Source organism: Pongo abelii, chromosome 13, assembly GCF_028885655.2.
Source record: "Pongo abelii isolate AG06213 chromosome 13, NHGRI_mPonAbe1-v2.0_pri, whole genome shotgun sequence".
In the NCBI taxonomy this organism is placed as follows: Eukaryota; Metazoa; Chordata; class Mammalia; order Primates; family Hominidae; genus Pongo; species Pongo abelii.
The window spans coordinates 58,773,689-58,793,999 of NC_071998.2; the positions used below are offsets into that span (position 1 = coordinate 58,773,689).

At 41.9% G+C, this 20,311-nt stretch overlaps 1 protein-coding gene and 1 long non-coding RNA gene across 3 annotated transcripts in view; one reads left to right on the plus strand and one right to left on the minus strand.

Annotated features, from left to right (window-relative positions):
- LOC112134965 (uncharacterized) overlaps nucleotides 1–6,829 on the minus strand; it is a 61,965-nt gene extending 55,136 nt beyond the window's left edge. For both annotated transcript variants that reach the window (XR_008509708.2, XR_008509707.2), the window contains exon 1: nucleotides 6,658–6,829. This is a non-coding gene — a long non-coding RNA (uncharacterized LOC112134965). The remainder of the gene's footprint in view (nucleotides 1–6,657) is intronic.
- Nucleotides 1–20,311, plus strand: part of PGM5 (phosphoglucomutase 5) — a 178,341-nt gene that overhangs the window by 41,947 nt on the left and 116,083 nt on the right. The gene's annotated exons all lie outside the window — the stretch shown is intronic.

The following is a 20,311-nucleotide window of genomic DNA, read 5'->3' on the forward strand; positions in this document are numbered from 1 at the left end:
GGATGATCTAGATACTAGACCCATTGTCAGTTTTAGGCACTTCTAATTTTCATCTTTTATCTTTAGACAAAATTTTACTCCTGCGTTTGATAGCGAAATTGATATCAGTAGACAGATCTGTTATAGACAACTCAAATTTAACATGTATAAATAGCAACTTTTCTAATTTTTCCTGAAAATTGTTTTTCCTGTGTTTAGTCTCTGCATGAGTCACCTATTATCTAAATAATAAACCTTGGAATAATCCCTCATTCCAGATGTACCACTAATCACTGGGTTTTGTTAGAGGGATCCCTTAAATGTTTTTAGATCATTATTTCTTCTCCATTCCTACTTTTCCTTTTCTACTTTAGGTTCTCATTATCTTTTGCTTGGACTATTGTAATAGTCAATAAACTGTTCCCACTTCCTCTAGACTTCCTCTTCTTCATTTCCTCTTCTGTGCTGTCCCAAGGGCGATTGTTCTAAAGCAGAAAGTTGTGCATTTTCCTCCCTTGTTTAAAATGGGTTGGTGGGCTTTGAATGCCTGCAGGAGATTCCATCTCCTGATTATACAACATGCATAATCTCCTGATTATAGAACACGCCTAATTCTCCTGATTATAAACACTTCAATCCTGCAGACATTCTTATCCTACACTCTAAATATGTCATGCTGCTTACAGTTCCCCAAATTCGATGCCCTCACATTTCTGTGCCTTTGCATGCACTTCTGTCCCTGAAATGTATTCTCTTTGCCCCACCTCATTCCACTTTGTTCTTCTTTATTTTTTATGGCTTGAGTCAAGCATCCCCTTCTCAGTAAGTCCTTTGATACCATGTTCCCTCCATCCCAATAGATATTTCAAAAAGTTAACTACTATGAGCTATCAACATGCTTCTTTTGACTTTTGTACAAAGAGACATTTGGTGATACTATCTGTTGATTGCAAAGAAAAATATACCCGAATAATAAGAAGAAAATGAATGGTGCATAATGACCCAATCTCCTTTGGGTATAATAAAACTATGCCTGATTTGTAGTTTTCATTTACATTTAGGTGAGTTTGTAATGAGTTGGATTTTTAGTAATGATATGTGGATACTGACACTCTTAGCAAATACAGCTTAATCAATGTGAGATGAAAGGAAGCAACTGCATTGTAGTTATTTCCTAGTCGATAATGAAAAACTCCCCACAGCCTGAACATAAGCACAAGGTTGTTTATTCCTTGCCCTGGCAAATTGAATGAGGACTGGATTCATTACCAAGGCATTTACAAGATGCATAATGTGGCCTTCCTTTACAGTTTGTGTGTTGACCTACTGGAAAGGATGCTGAGACTGGTTCAAGTCTGTAATTGTGTGTTTCTAAGAGTTGGTGTCTAATGGGAAATTGATCTCAGGCCTGTAGTTAGTAAAGAGCATTTATGTATTAACTGGCTAGAGTGAGAGGAATACATTGTTAACACTTAAGACTATAAACTGTAGGAGATTTGGAGATAGTGACTAAATCCTCTTGGAAATGCTGGATACATCATCTTTTATTCAATTTTTCTGAGCCATCTTGGGTTTCTGCTATCTGAGTTAGTCAGAAAAACACTTAGATGAATGTTAAGTAACCCAAGTGCTAAAATATATAGTCGTCATCACTCTCCCATGAGAACTGAAAGACGAACCTTTTTTGGAAGTCAGCTCTCTTTTATCTGCTGTATTTGTGAGGACTCTTTGACACTCAGATTCTGTCTCGGGAAGGTCATTGTCATTGTTTAGGGTGTCAAGCAGCCTATTGTCAGCCCTCCCACCGATGTGGCCCTTCTTGGTCTAAACAAGTCACTTTGACCAGTGGTGGATGGATCCAATACTGAAAGAAGCTCCTTAGAATCGCCCTGTCTGATTAGAGATTCAAGGCTACTTTAAACTGGGGTTTCAATGCCATCCAGTCTCAGTGCCACCCAGTCTCGAACATGTGGCATGCTGTTGTTCTCCAAGGGGAACATTAACTTCATGGCCTGCCTTTGTAATCTCAATTTTGGTCTTCGGAGGCTACATTTGGTTAAATAACCTCTCTCTTTTATTCCTTGTGACTTAAAATATTTATTCAATTTAAAAATCAATCCCATTGATTACTGCAAAGAGGCATGACGTATATGTTTTGAGCTGATAAAAATGTTCCATATCTTGATTACAGTGGTAGTTACACAGCTATATATATATATATAAATACATATATGTGTGTGTGTGTGTGTATATATATATTTGTCAAGGCTCATGAAACTGTACACTTAGAAGTGATGAATTTTGGCTGGGTGCAGTGGCTCACGCCTATAATCCCAGCACTTTGGGAGGCTGAGGCAGGCGGATGACTTGAGGTCAGGAGTTCAAGACCAGCCTGGCTAACATGGCGAAGCCCCTGTCTCTACTAAAAATGCAAAAATTAGCTGGGTGTGGTGGCGCAGGCTTGTAATCCCAGCTACTTGGGAGGCTGAGGCATGAGAATCGCTTAAACCTGGGAGGCAGAGCTTGCAGTGAGCTGAGATCTTGCCACTGCACTCCAGCCTGGGCGACAGGGTGAGACACCTTCTCAAAAAAAAAAAAAAGAAGTATTGAATTTTATTTTATATAAACTATACCTTGATAAAGGTGATAAAAATAATCAAACTCTATTTATTTAAAAATAAAACAAAGTATCTCTCTTGGAACTTCTTTTCTGACTAGGGGCAAGAATCATTGCTCTCTTTGAATGACTCTAGTTCCCAGCATAGAGGTGTGTATTTACTAGACCACCAATAAACATTGGTTAGGTTCAGGTGAATTGAGTTGTCTCTGGAATCACTGTCTACTGCTTTCCTTTTTGTTTGAACCAGGACATAAATATATGGCCTGCAATCTTGTCTTTGGAAAAGACATAACTTACAGAGTTGGAGGTTCTCAGATATCAGAGTCATTAGTCAAATTTATTGGTGATATAAAAGATATAAGGAAGATAGTTTAGCCCAGCCTAACTCTCAGTCATATGCTTTGTCAAGCCACCAGAGAAGTTTGGTGCTTGACAACGTTTTAAAATGAAGGAGGATAATGTTAAGTCATCTTAGGCCTGAAGGTACTTCTGGAGTGAAAGAGCATTGCAGTTCTTGTGTGTGCTTCATATTTCAAAATGTATTTTGTAGCTCTCCCCACCAAAAAAGTTTTAAAATGGATTTTAGCTTCAACTTTCTAGGGTAGTGTTGAGCTGGGTCTATTGAAATACTGCTTAAATGCTTGCTAAATATCACTGATTTCACTTTACCTGTCATGCTGAGGGAAAGATAGTATCTAAGATAGATGTACAGGGTGAATCAAGATGCTACCTGAAAGTTTTGTGTGCTCAGGAAAGCATTTTTATTTACAAGTGAACTCTATTACAGCAGAGATCACCAACCCCAGGCCACATAGCAGGTGAGTGAGCATTACTGCGTGAGCGCCACCTCCTGTCAGATCGGTGGCAGCATTAGATTCTCATAGGAGAGCAAATCCTACTGTGAACTGTGCATGTGAGGAGTCTAGGTTGCATGCTCCTTATGAGAATCTAATGCCTGATGATCTGTCACTGTCTCCCATCATCTCCAGTTGGGAACCATCTAGTTTCAGGAAAACAAGCTCAGGGCTCCCACTGATTTTACATTATGGTGTGTTGTATAATTATTTCAGTATATATTACAACGTAATAATAATAGAAATAAAGTGCACAATAAATGGAATGCTCTCGAATCATCCCCAAATCATCCCCCTCCCCCAGTCTGTGGATAAATTGTCTTCCACAAAACTGGTTCCTGGTGCCAAAAAGGTTGGGGACTGCTATGTTATATAGTATGTTGTTTGATTGTCATACAACCTTCAGAAGTATTTGAGGCAGGCACTATTATTGACATTGTATTTACAGAAAAATATGATGATGAGATGTTAACTAATTGCCCAAGGTCAGACAGAATAAATTAGTCAATATTGGTACCAGATTATCTGGCTCAAACCTCATAATCTCTTCACTATTCCTTATTTGTGAGGGCAGGAAAAGTTCTGATTATACTCCGAGTGAAAGTCATTCGTGTGGGTTGGTGTCGGGGTAGGGGTGGGGGTAGGGAGAGAGACCTGTATTACCCCCAAGGTGGTAGATGACATCAGATAAGCAGAATTAATTTCAACCCAATATGTCTGTAATTTTGACGTTGAGCATCACTACTGTTTAGTAAAACTCTGAAAGAAGCAGTCCTGGCTTTAACTTAAGACTTCCAGGAAAATGTTGACCATAGTTCAAGGTAAGGTTGGAAATTTACATCTTTGCCTCAGGATCTGCCTGAAGATCATCAGCAGCAGCTGCACTAAAAAGTATTTATTAGGCTTCAGCAGCTTTTCTCCCTTATATTCTGGGTAAAGTGGGTTAAGCAGGTATGATTCCTTCTAGAGGTTGTTTTGTTTTGTTTTGTTTTGTTTTGTTTTGGAGATGAAGTCTTGCTGTGTTGCCCAGGCTGGAGTGCAGTGGTGCAGTCTCGGCTCACTGCAACCTCTGCCTCCTGGGTTGAAGCAATTCTCATGCCTCAGCCTCCCCAGTAGCTGGGATTACAGGCATGTGACACAATGCCTGGCTAATTTTTTTGTATTTTTACTAGAGACAGGGTTTTGCCATGTTGGCCAGGCTGGTTTTTAACTCCTGGCCTCAAGTGATCCAGCCACCTTGGCCTCCCAAAGTGCTGGGATTAGAGGTGTGAGCTACTGCGCCCAGCCTAAGTTTTAAATCTGAGATAGACAACACTGATGACCAGAAACATAAAAGATATCGATTAAGTACAATGAGATCCTCTAGTAAATAATGTGTTAGCAATTGGATATGATATGCCTGAGCCTAGGAAAAAATGAAAACAAATCTTGTCAGCCCTATCTATATGCCCTACACAGGTGAGGGTGGAATCCAGACCTGGGAATCCAGTCATCTCGTCTCTGATCAGGTTGCTGCCTGACAATTAAATTTGTCATTTGGAGTTCCAAGTTCTTTTAGAGTCCCTGATGGCATTGGTGCTTTATATTCTGGTATGAGGGAAAACTCCTTGTAAGTTGATGCCTGTATTTAAGAATGCAAGATCCACCAGGACTCACAGAGAGATCATATCACTTGGGATCTTTGTGCAGCAAATTAGAGAAAACTAGCTGAAATGGGGCCTAAATAGCAAAAGGAATGTGTTGGCCCACATAACTGAAGTAGATTGGCCTCAGGTGAACTGTGATCCAGCAGCTCACATGATACTACCATTTGACCTGGTATTCCCTCTTGTCTGCTCTGCCTTAGATGGTATCACTCTTATGCCTAGGCTCTGAGCCTCTGACTGTCTGGTCCAGGTAGCAAGTGTTTGCAGGATTTCTAGACCCCATGCTCTTACACCAGCTTGTCTATGAAGATAGAAGACAAAGCTTCTCTTTCCAAGAAGAAACTGAAAACATCACCTCAAGTCTTGACTTTGGCTGGGGTTTGTACTTTCTCTGACTCATTGATTCTCTGGGGCTATAGACGATGGGATAGACTGACAGTCTTAAGCCTCCTTCCCCTCATTAGGTAGAGCTAGGAAGAGGGTCATTCCTTCCCAAACTAAATGACTGAGAACGGATACATTTGTCCTCCAAAGCAAGACCTTTCTTTTTTCCTTCCAGAAAGAGTAACTGCAGTAATTAGGATCCAATTGATGGCAAAGGGGTATTATCTAGGTGAGTCCATTGGGGTGCAGTTCTGGAGGGGAATTCAGGACCTTCTTCTTACCTCCTCCTACCCCTGCAAATACTCTGAGACTCACTAATAACTGACAGTGGTACTCAAACTGGAACAGTGGTTCTTGCCTCTGACCTTTGCATGTGCTCAAGTAGTCATCTGTCCTTCTTTCTCATCCTCCCTTCTTTATCCCTTTCTTCCTTCTTCCCACCCTTTCCCTCCATCTCTATTCCTCCCTCCTTCCCTTCCCTTCTCCTTCCCTTCTCCTTCCCCTCTCCCTCCTTCCTTCCTTCCTTCTTTCCTTCCTTCCTTCCTTCCTTCCTTCCTTCCTTTCTTATCTTCCCTTCCTCCCCACCTTGCCTACCTCTCACATTTCCATTTTCCGAAAAACCTTTTTTAGACCCTTTTGTGTGCCAAGCACACTGTGTGGTACTGGATATTCCTGATGGAGCTCATCTTCCCTTCCATGTTCCATTTTCCTTTAGCAAACTTCACCGCCAACAAAATGTGTTAATATTCTCTATGTAAGGTGTTCTGCTAGATTCAGGGAGGTCCGTGGCTTCAGCGTGAATCTCAAGGATAGAGCTGGGGAGTGTTTTTAAATCATGATGACATTGTTCATAAAGATTGTCTCACAAAGATTCTACTACCTATATTTTGGGGTGGGAGGGAGAGAGAGGGAACGTAGTTTAAGAAAAGCAAGCATTTATGTCTGCCAGTGTACTCAAATGAGCTCATGTACGAAGTGGGACATGGAACTCGCTGACCTTTATTGTCCTCTGTATTCAGACTACCTGCGGTTGAATTCTAACTCCTCTGCCTTCTGACTTTATGACCTTGGACTGTTTACCTAACTTCTCAGGGTGTCTTAGTCTATTTTTGGTTTCTTATAACAGAATACCTGAAACTTGGTAATTTATGAAGAAAAGGAATTCATTTCTTACAGTTATGGAGGCTGAGAAGTCCAAGGTCCAGGGCCATAACAGGTGAGAGCCTTCTTGCTGGCAAGGACTCTGCAGAGTCCCAAGGTAGGACAGGGGATGAGGGGGCCGAGCATGCTAGCTCAGGTCTCTCTTCCTCTTATAAAGCCACCAGACCCACTCCCGTGGTAACTCATTAATCCACTAATCCATGAATGAGTTAATCCATTCATGAGGTCAGAGTCCTTGTGACCCAATCCCTTCTTAAAGCCCCCACCTCTCGATACTGCCACACTAGGGATGAAGTTTCAACAGAAATTTTGAAGGGGATAAACATTCAAACCATAGCACGGGGTCTCGTACTGAGGATTAAATTAGGTAATTTATATATATATATAGTGCTTAGAGCAGTGCCAGTCCACAGTATGTGTTCAATGAAGTTAGCTATTATTGTCATGGCGATGGGGCTTTATGGATAAGAGAGTGAAGTGTAGGCAGTGGATTCTCATGAGTAGTCTCCCGTGCTTCCGCATTAAGGACTAAATGTTGGCCAGTGGCTGTGCTCAGGCCCCGTCTTCCACATGTGGATGCTAGTGAGGCAGGGGTGCTTTCTTGCTGTGTATATTCACATTTCAGAGTCTATCAGAGCTTCCGGAGGACTCTGCTGTATGAACCTCAGATATCTCTATTTTATTGTTTTTCAGATTACTTTGTAAATAATTATTGTTAATTTTCTTTAGCTTTTTCAAAATATGTATTAATATATTGAGCCTTTCAGTTAGTGACCTAGGAATAGACCTACGTTTTTTTGGGGTGGGGAAGGGGTCTGTCTGTTGCCTAGGCTGGAGGGCAGTGGCACAATCACAGCTCACTACGATGAACTTCCAGGCTCAAGTGATCCTCCCACCTCAGCCTCCCAAGTAGCTGGGAACACAGACATGCACCACCCTACCTGGCTAATTTTTTATTTTTATTTTTTGTAGAGACAAGGTCTCACTACACTGCCTAGGCTGGTCTCAAACTCCTGGACTCAAGCAATCCTCCTGCCTCGGCCTCTCAAAGTGCTGGGATTATAGGCATGAGCCACCATGCCCAGCCCCTATTGCCTTTTGATCCATACTTTTTGATTAATATCCTCTAAAACACGTGAAAATTCATTGTTCCCTCTGTTAGGTGCTTCCATAGAACACATATAGGACCCTAGAAGTCCCATCTCTTTGGAAAAATTATCTTTCTGGGAAAATACAGAGTTTCTTTTATAACACATCTGTGTCTCTGAATGCTGGCCAAAAGCCTCAAACCCCCAAACAGACCTGAAATGTTTATCCCTACCACTACTTCTGATAATAGGGGTTTGACTCTGTATTGCCCACACATCCCATTAAAACATATAATGTGACTTGTGTGCATATTGTAAGCATTTGTTCATTTTATAACCTGTTTAGTAGTTCAGTCAAAAGCAACAAAAGTGAAATAAGAGAAACATCCTGAGCAAAAGAATTGCTCTTTGACATACCTGTGCACCGGCATGAGAGGACAGAGGAGAGATTTGTGAAAGTGGACTTCTTTGTTACTAATATAACACTGGCTACTTTCTTTAACAATTAACATCTCAACCCCAATTTATCATTATTATGGCTGTTTTTTTGCTTTTATAATGACTTCAGAAAAATTCATAACATCGTCTGGAGTCCCTTTATCTGCAAAGCCATTAGTCAATTTCACTGGTACTCTAGGGAGAGACTTGGGAAGTAAAAGGTGGACATTTCCCCCCAAATGGGGTTTCTTTACATGACTCTTATCAAATCAGGTGGGTGTTAGGAGCATGAGAAATGTGAGAGTGAAGAAATGTGAAATGTGAGATTTGGATAAGGTCGTTTGGATTTAAAGAGGAAATTTCCATCAAGGGCCAACTGCTAGAGGAGATCACAGAGCAGAGGCTGGGGTGTGGCTGCAGGTAGGCATGCCATTGAGCCAAGGTGGGCTGACTCGAGGAAGAGCTCAAGCAGATGCTTTAGAACAAAGCAAAAAAATGTGAGTGTGTGACTGAGGTGGTACATCTGACTTTGCCACTGATTCTCATCACTTCTCAGGGCCTCACTTTCCCCATCTAGAAGGGCTGGGATAGTGGCTGTTCTGCAAAGAGCCCCCAGGGGCCACACTGTGTCTAGCTCATAGCTCTGCCTCCCTAGTAGGATGCAGCCCTTGTCCTCAGGGTTCCAGGCAGTGGGAGCTCCGGCCACTGTGCCCATATTTAGGCAGCAACTAGAGAGAGGATGAAGAAGAAGGGCAAAGGACCACACTATCTTTTAAGGAGATTCATGGAAGTGGATAGTTCACACTTTTGCATATATCCTAAGTGGCCAGGACTTAGTGATGTGGCCACACATAGCTCCAAGGGAAGTTGAGAAATGGAGTCTTCATTCTGAATGGCCACGAGCATGGCTAAAAACGAGGGGTTGTCTTATTAAGATAGAAGGGGATGAGAGTTATAGAGGGACAACTAGCTGTCTGTACTGTGGGTTTAGATGATCCTACACATTCAGTGTAGAATATTGCAGTCTTTGAAGATATAAAATATCTTTAATATTTGATTGCTAATTTTTTTCTTTAGACTAAAGAATTTAGATGCTGACATAAACTATGATGATGATATTTTTGATGATGGTGCTAAGGAGGATGATGATGAGGAGGAGGAGGATGAGGAGGAGAGGAGGAATATCTGCCAGAGAAAATACTCCAGGGTGTAGGATATAACAATTTACAACCCAATGAGAAAAGTATTTTTCCCATTTTACAAATAAGTAAATTGATGCTCGGAGTGGGCAAACCTCTGAGGCCAAACCAGGTCTTACCTGTGGAGTCATGATATAGCCACAAAGATTGGGAACAAGGTTTTTGGGAAGCAATGTGGCTCTCTGTTGCAAGTAACAAAAACTGAATTCCAAATGACATAAACAATAAGGAAAAAGTTACATCTCGTATTAAAATGTCTAGAAAGGGCAGCAGCAGAGGTGGGTAATTCATTGCCTCAGCAATGTCTTCAAGGAACCAGGTTCTATCATTCTCAGGATGTGGTCTTTGACCTTGATAAGATTTCCTCATGGAAAGGCCCCAGCAGTGTGAGCTATTACCCTCACATACGATGTGGTCTTATGGCAGAAAAGAGACTGCCTACTGTTTATGTGTCTTTTTAAAGTCAGGGAAACTTTTCCAGAAGTCCTCCTGTGCCATATTTGTCCTATTTTGTGTAAATTCACCTTTGCTGAGGACTAGGTACCTGAATAAAGTCATGATTCTCTTAATATGAAAAGCAGTGGGAATGATTTTGGGTGGGCAACTGTCAACACCTCTAATTCATTCATAGGTTATTTGCCCATTAGCCGGGTGTGCCTGTAGTCCCAACTACCCCAGAGGCTGAGGCTGGAGGATTGCTTGAGCCCAGGAGTTCAAGACCACCCTCAGCAACATAGAGACATACAGAGACCCTATCTCTTTAAAAAGTATATACAAATATATATATAAATATATATGTACACACACACACACACATATATGGGGTGTGTGTATGTATTAAATATATAATATGTGTGTGTGTGTATATATATATATATGATTTTCCCAATATTTAAGGACAATCTAGAATTCTAGAATTATGAATATTTCCCTGAAAATGTCATTACTTTTGGATGTCACTTGCTTATTACAACTTACTCACTTGCTTATCAATAAACATTTATTGAAAACCTTCTCTGGGTCAGATAGTGTATGAATAATGAAATTCATGCTTACTGTCAAAAAACATTTTATGATTTAGTGACAGAGTCAGATATCCTCAGCAACATTTACAATACAATGCATGGAATGCCACAATAGAGGCAATGAGGATGCTTAGAGGAAACCACTTACGTTGGCCTGGGGAATCGGAACTTGTGGCTGTAATAAAGCTTTCTTCTCTTAGATTATGAATGTTGCTCATGGGGAGCACTTAAATGAGCTCCCTGAGAACAGGGACCACAACTTCTTTGTTTTTATTTTTTAGTCTGAGTGTAGTGCTTTGACTATAGCAGTTGATCAATGTGGTGAGCAGACAAGGTAGCTTCCCTGCGTTACAGCTAGTAGTGGTGTTTGCTGGACTTCAGCAGGTCTTTATAAATTCAAAGCCCAGGCTCTCTAACACCATACATAGCACTTTGTTACTCACAATGAATGGTTTGCTACAGAATGCTTTCTCTTTTCTAATCTGCTTCTTGTCTGATTGTCATGCAACTTGAATGGGATAATAAATGTAAAGTAATTAGCATAGGAGAAGCACTCAGTGACTATTACCTGCTATTGTCACTTTATAATGTAGTCTGCATTATTTTTCTTCCTTTATTTAAATCTTCAACTTTGCTGAATTGCTTATTGAAGAAAATGCTGTCTCTAAACATAACATTACCGGCAGCTGGAAGTGAAACTTACACATTATGCTTCATGGTATCTGAGAGTCATGAAGTTTACAAAGACATTTCTGGTCTTATTCTGATAAATATCACATGCTAGTATTTCCTACATTCCCATTTACTCAGTATTCCTTACTTCCTAAAGGAAGGAAAAGCGCTGTCGAACAGTTGTCAAATTTTCTTCACAAGCAGCTTGGTTTTCCTTAATGGATGAAATCACCCTTCGTTGATGGATCCATTTGCACAGGAATTTCTAGATCATCTCAGGGCTCACACTCTGGGTCCTACCTCCTGCTCTGCTACAAACAGTTAGGTATCTTTATGCATCAGTATACAGCTGGCCATAGCGGCCCTGTGTCAGAAATTATATTTCCTCTAATTGGCTAAAGGGACCATTTTCTTAATAGTTTCTTTTACACATTCTGGAACACAGTATTCCAGAGCATGTTAATTGTTTAGAGATAATGGACCTAACAAATAGAATGGTGCGGTTAAGGAGAAATCCAGTTGCATGGAGGTCTTTGGTCTTTTGTGTGGCTTGAAGAGGTTGAGGATGCTGATGTGTTCTTTGGGAAGAGATTCACAGTTGACAGGAAACATCTGCTTTAATTTGCTCCAACATCAACAAGATCGATGTGGTAGGAAACCTGTTGTTACTGTGTGAGTTCCATTTATCAAGCCTGGGCTTGGCCCAAAATCAGGGCTATTTGGACAGGTACCACAATGGGTCAAAATATGGACATAACAAAGCAGCATTAGTCGAGAGTATCGTGTGGCTGTTTCTCTATTTAAAGGGAGTCATGTTCCTTCTATACCTGCCTGGCTATCTTCATTTCTTTCTATGTCTTTCTCTTTATGTTTTTCTTTCTCAGCACATTTCCATTCAGGGCCTCAATTACGAGTGCAACAGTTCTCACCCTAAATTCTGCCTCCATATCCTCTCTCCTGGGTAAGAAAGGCTCCCAGTGATGGCGACTCTCAATGGAGGGGGATTCTCCCCAAGGGTTTCCCAAATATTTTTAGAAGCAGCTATGCAAACACACAGACTCACACATGCTAGTACTCACCAAACCTTGGAGATTATCCACTACACCTAAGGTATACCTGCCTCTTCTGGTTAACCTTCAGAATCACTTACCTAGAATTAATTAAAGATGCTCTTACCTTCAGGAAAACTGCCTTGGTTTTCATTATTTGGAAAAGTAAAGTTTGTATCTGACACTTAAAATATGCCTCTGGAGAACTCAAAGAATTCAAAGCATTCTTATATCAGTGCATCTGTGATACTAATCTTTTAGAAAATTATTACACTGCTAATAAAATGTGAAGTGTGGATTCATGCCACTGAGCTCAGGTTATTGCTGCCGCTATTTTTGAAATGCTAGTGCCCATGATGTCTGATGCAGGAGCTCATCTCTTAACAAAACAACACAGCTGTATACAGAAAAAATAAGGTCCTTTTTCACCCATTCTGGTGTAGGTAGATCAATCAATTAAAAGAAATTGCAAAGGCTATATATGCTATGGTTTGGATGTTTGTCCTCTCCAAACCTCATGTTGAAATATGATTCCCAGTATTGAAGGTGGGGCCTAATGGGAGGTGTTTCGATCATGAGGACAGATCCCTCATGAATAAATTAATTCCATCTCTTGGAGGGGAGTTCTTACTCAGTTCCCACGAGAGCTGGTTGTCACAAAGAGCTGGTACCTCCCCACCTTCTTGCTTCCTCTCTCTCCATGTGATCTCTGCATGTGCCAGCTCTCCTTAACCTTCTACCATGAGTGGACACAGCCTGAGGGCCTCACCAGAAGCTGAGCAGATGCTGGCACCAGGCTTCCCGTATAGCCCGCAGAACCATGAGCTAAATAGACCTCTTTTCTTAATAAATTACCCAGTCTCAGGTATTCCTTTATAGCCACACAAAATGGACTAAGACACCGTATCACTGGAGTCCACTCAGACTACCAGGTGAGATAAATCCAGGAGCTTCCAGGTTCTTTGTTCTTGATTCTGGCAATGGGTCCAAATAAAAGACAATGAAGGGATATGCTATTGGCTACTTTGGCATTTCGTCTTCCTGCTTCGTACCTAATGACCTGAATGCACATGTGCTCCTGATGTCAGTCTCCCCACTGTGAACAAACTCTCCTTTCTCTTTACCAACCTCCTCTGCCCTGGTCAGGCTGGTGACCACACTGCTCTGGGCCAGATACTGTGCCCAGTACAGAGAGGAGGTGCACAAGGAAATGATAAGGCACATCTCTGCTTTGGAGAATCTCATTGCCGAAGAAGACATATAGACAAGTAAACCAGTTACAGAAATAATGGTTAAGGTACACTGGTGGTACGAAGAAGGGAGGAATCAGTTTTGCCTAAGATTGGAGGATGCTGGGCAAAAAAGGCTTCAGAGAGGAGGAGGTATTTGGAGAGTGCATTGAAGGTTGAATAGAAGGTTTAGAGAATCAGAATTTGCCTAGTGGACAGAAAGAAAAATTGAAAGGCAGTGGACGGCCATCAGTAGAAGGGTGTGAGGCACAAGTTACTGAGGTACATGAAGAGACTGACAGTCATGATCATTATGAAGCATTTGTTGAAGGGTCGCAGAGGTACACATAAGTATACCAATGGTAATGCTGCTGGAAGGGTAGCCAGGGGACTGGAGGAAAGAAGGCACCATGTTATGTGCTGGGACCTCATTCATTCTTCATGTCATAAGGGGCCAATTCTTCTCTGGACCTTTCCACATTCCATGCAAAGTCTGTCTGGCTTCTGTCCATTTACTTTCTGGTCATTCAAGGCCTAGCACTGTCCAGTGTCCAGTTGCTCCTCACATGCAGATGGAAAACCTGGGCCAGGTCAAAGTCTGAAGACCTACAGAACTGGGCAGAGCTCTGGGCAGTGTGGATCTGCCCACACCTCTCAGAGAGAGGAACTGAGGTGGTTGTTCTGAGAGGCAGTGAGCAGGGAGACCCCAAAGCCCAAGGCTGGCAGGATCCAGCAGGGCAGAGGCCAGCAGGGGAATTCAGGGAAGAGCCTCAGGGCTGACAATGGGGACACCTGACTACAGTCAAGGGGATTCAAAGCACGGCCTGGAACCTGGAGGAATCCCCTGGAACATGGACACAGAAATGTGGACAGCTGAAGCCATGACCTTGACCACAGGTAGGGAGCTTGCAGTTAGGGACAGGAGCCAACTTTACTTAGACATAACTCAAATTCATTTCATTTCTGAAGGAAATGAAATTTCCTTCATTTTCACCTGGTTGGAATTTATTCCTCTCTCCTTAATGGTGCATAGCACCTTGTTTATTTATGCTTTGAGTAATTGTAATATGCCTTGTTTTATAGTATTTTTATACATTTCTATTTCAACTCTTGATTATAAATTTGTTAAGGCAGGGAATATCTATCTATCTGTCTATCTATCTATCTGTCTATCTATCTATCTATCTATCTATCTATCATCTACACACACTAATGGTATTTTAGCTATAGCATACATAAATACATAGGTACATTTTGTTGAATTGAAATTAATTGAATTAATCCCATCCTCTTTCAGAATAGAAATTCTGTTTTCTGGGAGCTAGAAACTATTGTGAGAGATGTTAGTATTGCTGAAATTTAAAAGGGGCTGTCCAGTTCAGTTGTGGCCTGGTGTGTACTGAATGACATCCAAATTCTAAGTCAGTGGAATTGCTATCAGATCTGAAATAAATTAGCCATGCTCGTGAGAAGATGTAGAGAGTGAGGAATTCCTTACACAAATGCTCTGCTTATCTGATTATTGGTTAGCCAGTGATTTCCTGTCATCCACAAAAAAAGATGAAATAGTAAGAGAAAAGTAAATACTAGGTGAAGTGCTTTGAGCCAAAGGGAGTCCATATAAGAAGTGATGGATGGCTCTGTTGGGATTCCAGCAGTAGTGCATGATGATGTTGGTGTATAAATACGTCAGCTCCTTTAACCCTCAGGGGGACCCTGAGGCATGTGTTTTTCATGGGCCCCTAGTGTGCTCATGCGGGATTAAGTTTCAGTTGCCTACTGTGGTAATTGGCTTGAGAAGCCTATCTTTATTAATTTTCTTCTCTTCCTTGTCTTATTTTTCTTCTCCCCTACCTGTGTTCTTCTCATTCCCTTCCTCCCTACAAAATAAACTATGTGAGTTTGAATTCTTGTTTCAGGATTCAAGTTTGCTCCTGGGGAACCAAATTAAGACTAAAGAATATGTATTCTCTTTCTTCTCATTTGGTGTTGAGACATTTTAAAGCCTCAACAATTTTCCCTATATAAGCAGTTCCAATTATTTGTGCCTGACTTATAAAAAGTAGGTAATGAGAAAATTAAGGCTTGCAGACAAATCTTACACAATTGCAGCAGAATATCTCAGAAATGTGCCCAATTCTTGGGCTTTGTTTGGTCTCTTTAAGCGGGCAACCTCAAAGAGGTGTTTCTAGCTTTTGTGATTATGTGTGATTTTGTTATTTTACAGCCTACTGCTGTGGAACTCTATTGAGAAAAGACACTGATAAAGCTAATGAAATATACATCTGCTACAAAGAAAATTTTATCTCAAAAATGCTATTTCCTCTTCAGCTCTGAATGTTGACAGATTTTTTTTCCTAACGGGGTTCAGTAGGTTGGCTGGAAAGCCAAGATCAAATACCAATGGGAGGTGTGAAGACTGGCCAGCCCACGTTCAACAAGTTCACCATCCAGTTGCTAAGTTCTCCATGCTGATAAGACAAACACTCTCTGAATCAGATACGGGCCTACTGGTATCTTTAGGACCATCTGCAGCACAGCTAGGTAAAGTAGGCACAATTTTTAAGTTAGGTTTTGCAGAAGGTCCCATGAAACAGGGTTTCCTTGTCAAAATACAGTGAGACATAATGACAGAGCCATATTTGGAGGTCCGTTCATTGACAATGGGTTATGCCTTCAGCTTTCAGGCTGATACTGCTGAGAAGCATATGTGATTAGCCCCAAGAAGCTCTTTACTGCCCCCTAGATCCCTGTCAAATCCAGGAGATCTTGAGCTGTACTTCCCCTGGGCCTGGGGCACGTGTGAAATGCTTGTGTTGTATCTTCATTAGTGGAAATTTTTTATCAATTACCCTGGATGATCCATGTCATGGAACATTGAGCTGTGTATCCTTTCATTTCCATCATTCAGGGTGATATTCAAAATATAGGATAGGCATTTTTAACCGCAAAGTATATTGAGAAGTAAAATTAATGTTGGAGATTAGTACATTACACACCTCATCAAGCAGGAAGAGACAAGAAAGCATATAAATGCGACACAATTCTGGGGCAACTCCTGTCTTCAAAACTTATTTGCTTCAGCTGTAGCCACTAAGCCCTTACTCCTTTTCCTGCCTGTCTTGAAAGATTGTTCTATGCGGCCACCCAGATTTCTTGGGATTGGATGCTAGACCTTGGAGGAAGTCAGGAAAAGCTTTCTAGCTCTGCCTCAGTTGGACCATGTTTCTCCCCTGTCTCTGGTTTCTTGGGCTACTTTGATTTCACTTTCTGTGTTATGGAAACCTCTGGCAGTAACTGTTCCCTGTGTGCCTTACGCTTCACTTGAGATGCACAATTGCCAAAACCCTCTCTGATACCACCAGGGAGCAGCGAACTTAATTCTTCTGTCTTTGATCTCTCTCTTTTTTTGCAGTTTCTCCCCTGACAAAAGGCAGAGCTGTTTTGGGGGCCACCAAGGGCCATTCTCTCCACTTTGTCCTTCAATATATCACATCCCCGTATGTCTTCCTATAGTCACCTGCTGGCATGATTCTATTTTGTTTGCTGAATTTGACTAAAGGTGTCTTGAGCTTAGGGGTCATATCGGCCTGCCCACAAAAGTGTCCCATTTCACTGGGCAAATCAACTAGAATGCTGTTGTATTTACTCTGTGGACTCAGGAAGGGATCCTCTGGGAATTAGCCCCATGGGGTTTCTGTCACCTCCCATTCTACTTTGGCTTAGACAAGGTATCTGAGTTCAGAACCCGACTCTGTTCCTGCGCTCAGCTTTACAGACAACAAGTGGTATTATTTTTAGCCTGCAGACCTTTTAGTTAACATCCTGCTGCATTGAGGGTGTGAGAGAGAAGTGCTTTGGAAATCAGACTCTGTTACTGATAGCTTGTCCTAAACTGAAAAGGCGATAGGAGAAAGGATGCTTTGTGTTCAAGCAGAAGAAATCTCCGATGCTGCAGTTGCTGCTGCAGCCTTCCCCTGTGTTTCTCACCTTGCCGCGGCCTGCTGTTTGGCAGGATGACTTGCTGCCGCACTTGACTGGCTGCGCTGTGGTTTCTGTGCCTGTAATGGTTCCTTCTGAATGCCCTCTGAGCCCTGGGGGTCTTATCAGCTGGCTGCGGCGGGAGTGGGAGATGAACAGCTCCCTTGTCAAGCCCCCCTTCTCCTTCTCCTGGGAACCCCTGCCAGGTCACCAGCCTAAACCCCCTCTAGCACCCCATGGCCTCTTGCTTGGGGTGTCAGAGTCAGAGAGAGTAAGGAGGTGTTGGGAGATGAAGTTCAGAGGGTAAAATGATACAGCAGGAGGAAACAGGCTTATGTGAGCTTTATAGTCCTGAAAAAGAGAATGTGGTAAGGATCAGGTGGCCCGTTTCAAAAGGGCTGGAACTTTTACTTAATACTTTACAAGGTGCGCCCCTGCCCCAACGTATAGGTGGAAATAAACCTCTGCTTTAAAATCTCAACAGAAAAATCAGATCAAAGAAATCTGGTGAAATACCTTTGATTAAATGTAACACACAATTGATCTCAATTCCATAGCTGATTATTAATTTTTAATTAGGAGTGAGATACAGGCACCATGATGTGTAGATTTCGTTGTCTGAGAAAGAAGATGAATAGAAGATAATATGTTTTAACTTTTTTTTTCCACCAAGTTTTAAAGTTCTAAGATTGCTGGCAATTTTCAATGAATATATGGGGTCTCCATCACTGGCCATTTTATGGGCAAAACAGAAAAACACAAATAGGTTTAATACTGAGCTGCCAGCCCTTATCTTTGCTTCTCCTCCTCCATTTCCACTAGTCAGGTGTCTAGAAAAGAAGGGCATCCTGGTTGGGAGGAATTGGTTGTGGGGAGGATTTGGCCATGATCAGAGTAGGCATTGCTTCAGACCGAGCTGGGGCATTTTAAAACTGAGGCAGAAGAAGCCATACTTCAGGGGTCCGGCGGAAGAAAGTAGGACTAGGCTGGCTCCACAATTCCTCTGCTGATCCTCTCAGAGACTTAGCTTTGCTTAGAAGCATTCCCTGGTAACCAGTATCTATTGCTGTCTTTACTTCGCATTTAAATGCCCCCAGTCTGGCAATGTCAGTTATCTCAGAGCCAAGACAGAACAATTCTGTGGTAGAAATCAAAGAATTTTCAGTGTAACATCTAGGGCAGGATTTGTGCCTCTTTTGCAGTGGATGGCCTTTTCCCCTCTTGACAGAATTCTGTTAGAGCCTCACATTGTTGAGATATCCCCCTCATCTCCATTCTGCAGAGTGTTAATGCTGCTGGAAGACTGTCTGTTAAAATCAGATTCCCATCAGGCTTTGAATGCTTCCTACCAAATGGCATAGCTGCCTTTGATCTGTAGTCTCACTTAAGGAAGCTTTTCAAGTACATGGAAAATGTCTTGACCCCAGTGTTTGGACCTGTCACTGCTTGCACACCAAATCAAGGTATCATCAAGCTGAAAATGTACACCTAGAGGAATTCCTGCTGTTTAATGGGCTCAGCCATTCCTGCTGTATTGATGGTAGTCTCAGCTCAGCCCTCCCTCTGGGGGCTCTGAAGACTCTAGAGTTATGTTCCTCCCAGCAACAAACCTCTGAGGCTTGGTGTGGCTCAAAGACAAAGTCAGAGCTGCTTTGTCATCTGTGATTTTGTGGGTTGGAGGAGTAGTCAGAAATAGGTCACATCTGAAGAAAAATTCTCTACTTGTGATCTTGAGTACATCTGAAGGAAACTGACCCCTTTGAATTCATGAAGTAGGATGCAAGGTTCATATTATCTATGAGGACTGTAAAAATGGCTCCACTGACCTTGAGCTTATTCACTCACAATGCATGCCAGTTAGATATGGGTATTTATCATGCTGTATTTTAGGAATATTACATCAAATGTGGAAATACGGAGGCACATGGTAAGCTGTCGTGTACTATACAAATGATCATTGTGATGACGTTTTCTTAAAATGGGTTATATGAAGTATAAAGAATTGAGAGGCTGACTATTGCCAGTAATTAGTTTAGTATAGCCTTGTTTATTAGTCTATGGCCAGATGTGGTACCTTAGAGCCTATAGATCTTACTGTGCACACCCATGACCTTCAGATGTTCATTGGGAGACACAACATAGAGCCTGGACTTGGTGCTTGAGGAATCTGGGATGTCATACCTGACTCTTCGATGCATTATTTGGATACCTTAATCTCTCCAAATTTCCTTGTTTATAAAATGATGACGTAAATGCCTCAGTTGCCTCATGTAGTGGTTATGAAAGCTAAAATAAAAATGCACAGATGGTTTTGAATGTGCTTTGGGACAGTGGAGTGTTATAGAAGTGTAAGGTGTTATGATGATCATAGATGTAACTCGGGATGTATGCTTTGTCCATGGATGGTTTCTTATCTGAAAGGAAAAGCTGATGAAAGCTAGGTCAACGAATGATGTGTGATGAGTATATGTGTGCATATGCACACGTGGACATGCAGGTGCACATGTCCATGTCAGGGTACATAGTGTTACAAAGGGGAGACGAGGTGTGTACTGATCATTTTCACATTTGCACTCTGCCCTGTTCACTGATCTTCCCCTAATCTGCCCTGTATCTCCAGGAGTTCCACTGCATAGGCCTCTGCCTAGGGCCTGCTTCTTCTCTCACCTCTGGTGGCTGGCTGGGTCCTGTTAGGTGGCTCCAGCCTCAGGGGCTACAGCAGTTTCCTGATGTTGTTTATCTATAGGTGGTCTCTCTTCTGTTTGGTGTCTGAGCTCTTCCATCTTCTGGGCAACGGATTCTCCGTATTAAATTCCTTCTGTTTGAAATACTTAGAGCTGGCCAGGCATGGTGGCTCACGCTGGTAATCCCAGCATTTGGGGAGGCTGAGGGAGGCAGATCACCTGAGGTCAGGAGTTCAAGACCAGCCTGGCCAACATGGAGAAACCTGTCTTTACTAAAAATACAAAAATTAGTCAGGCGTGGT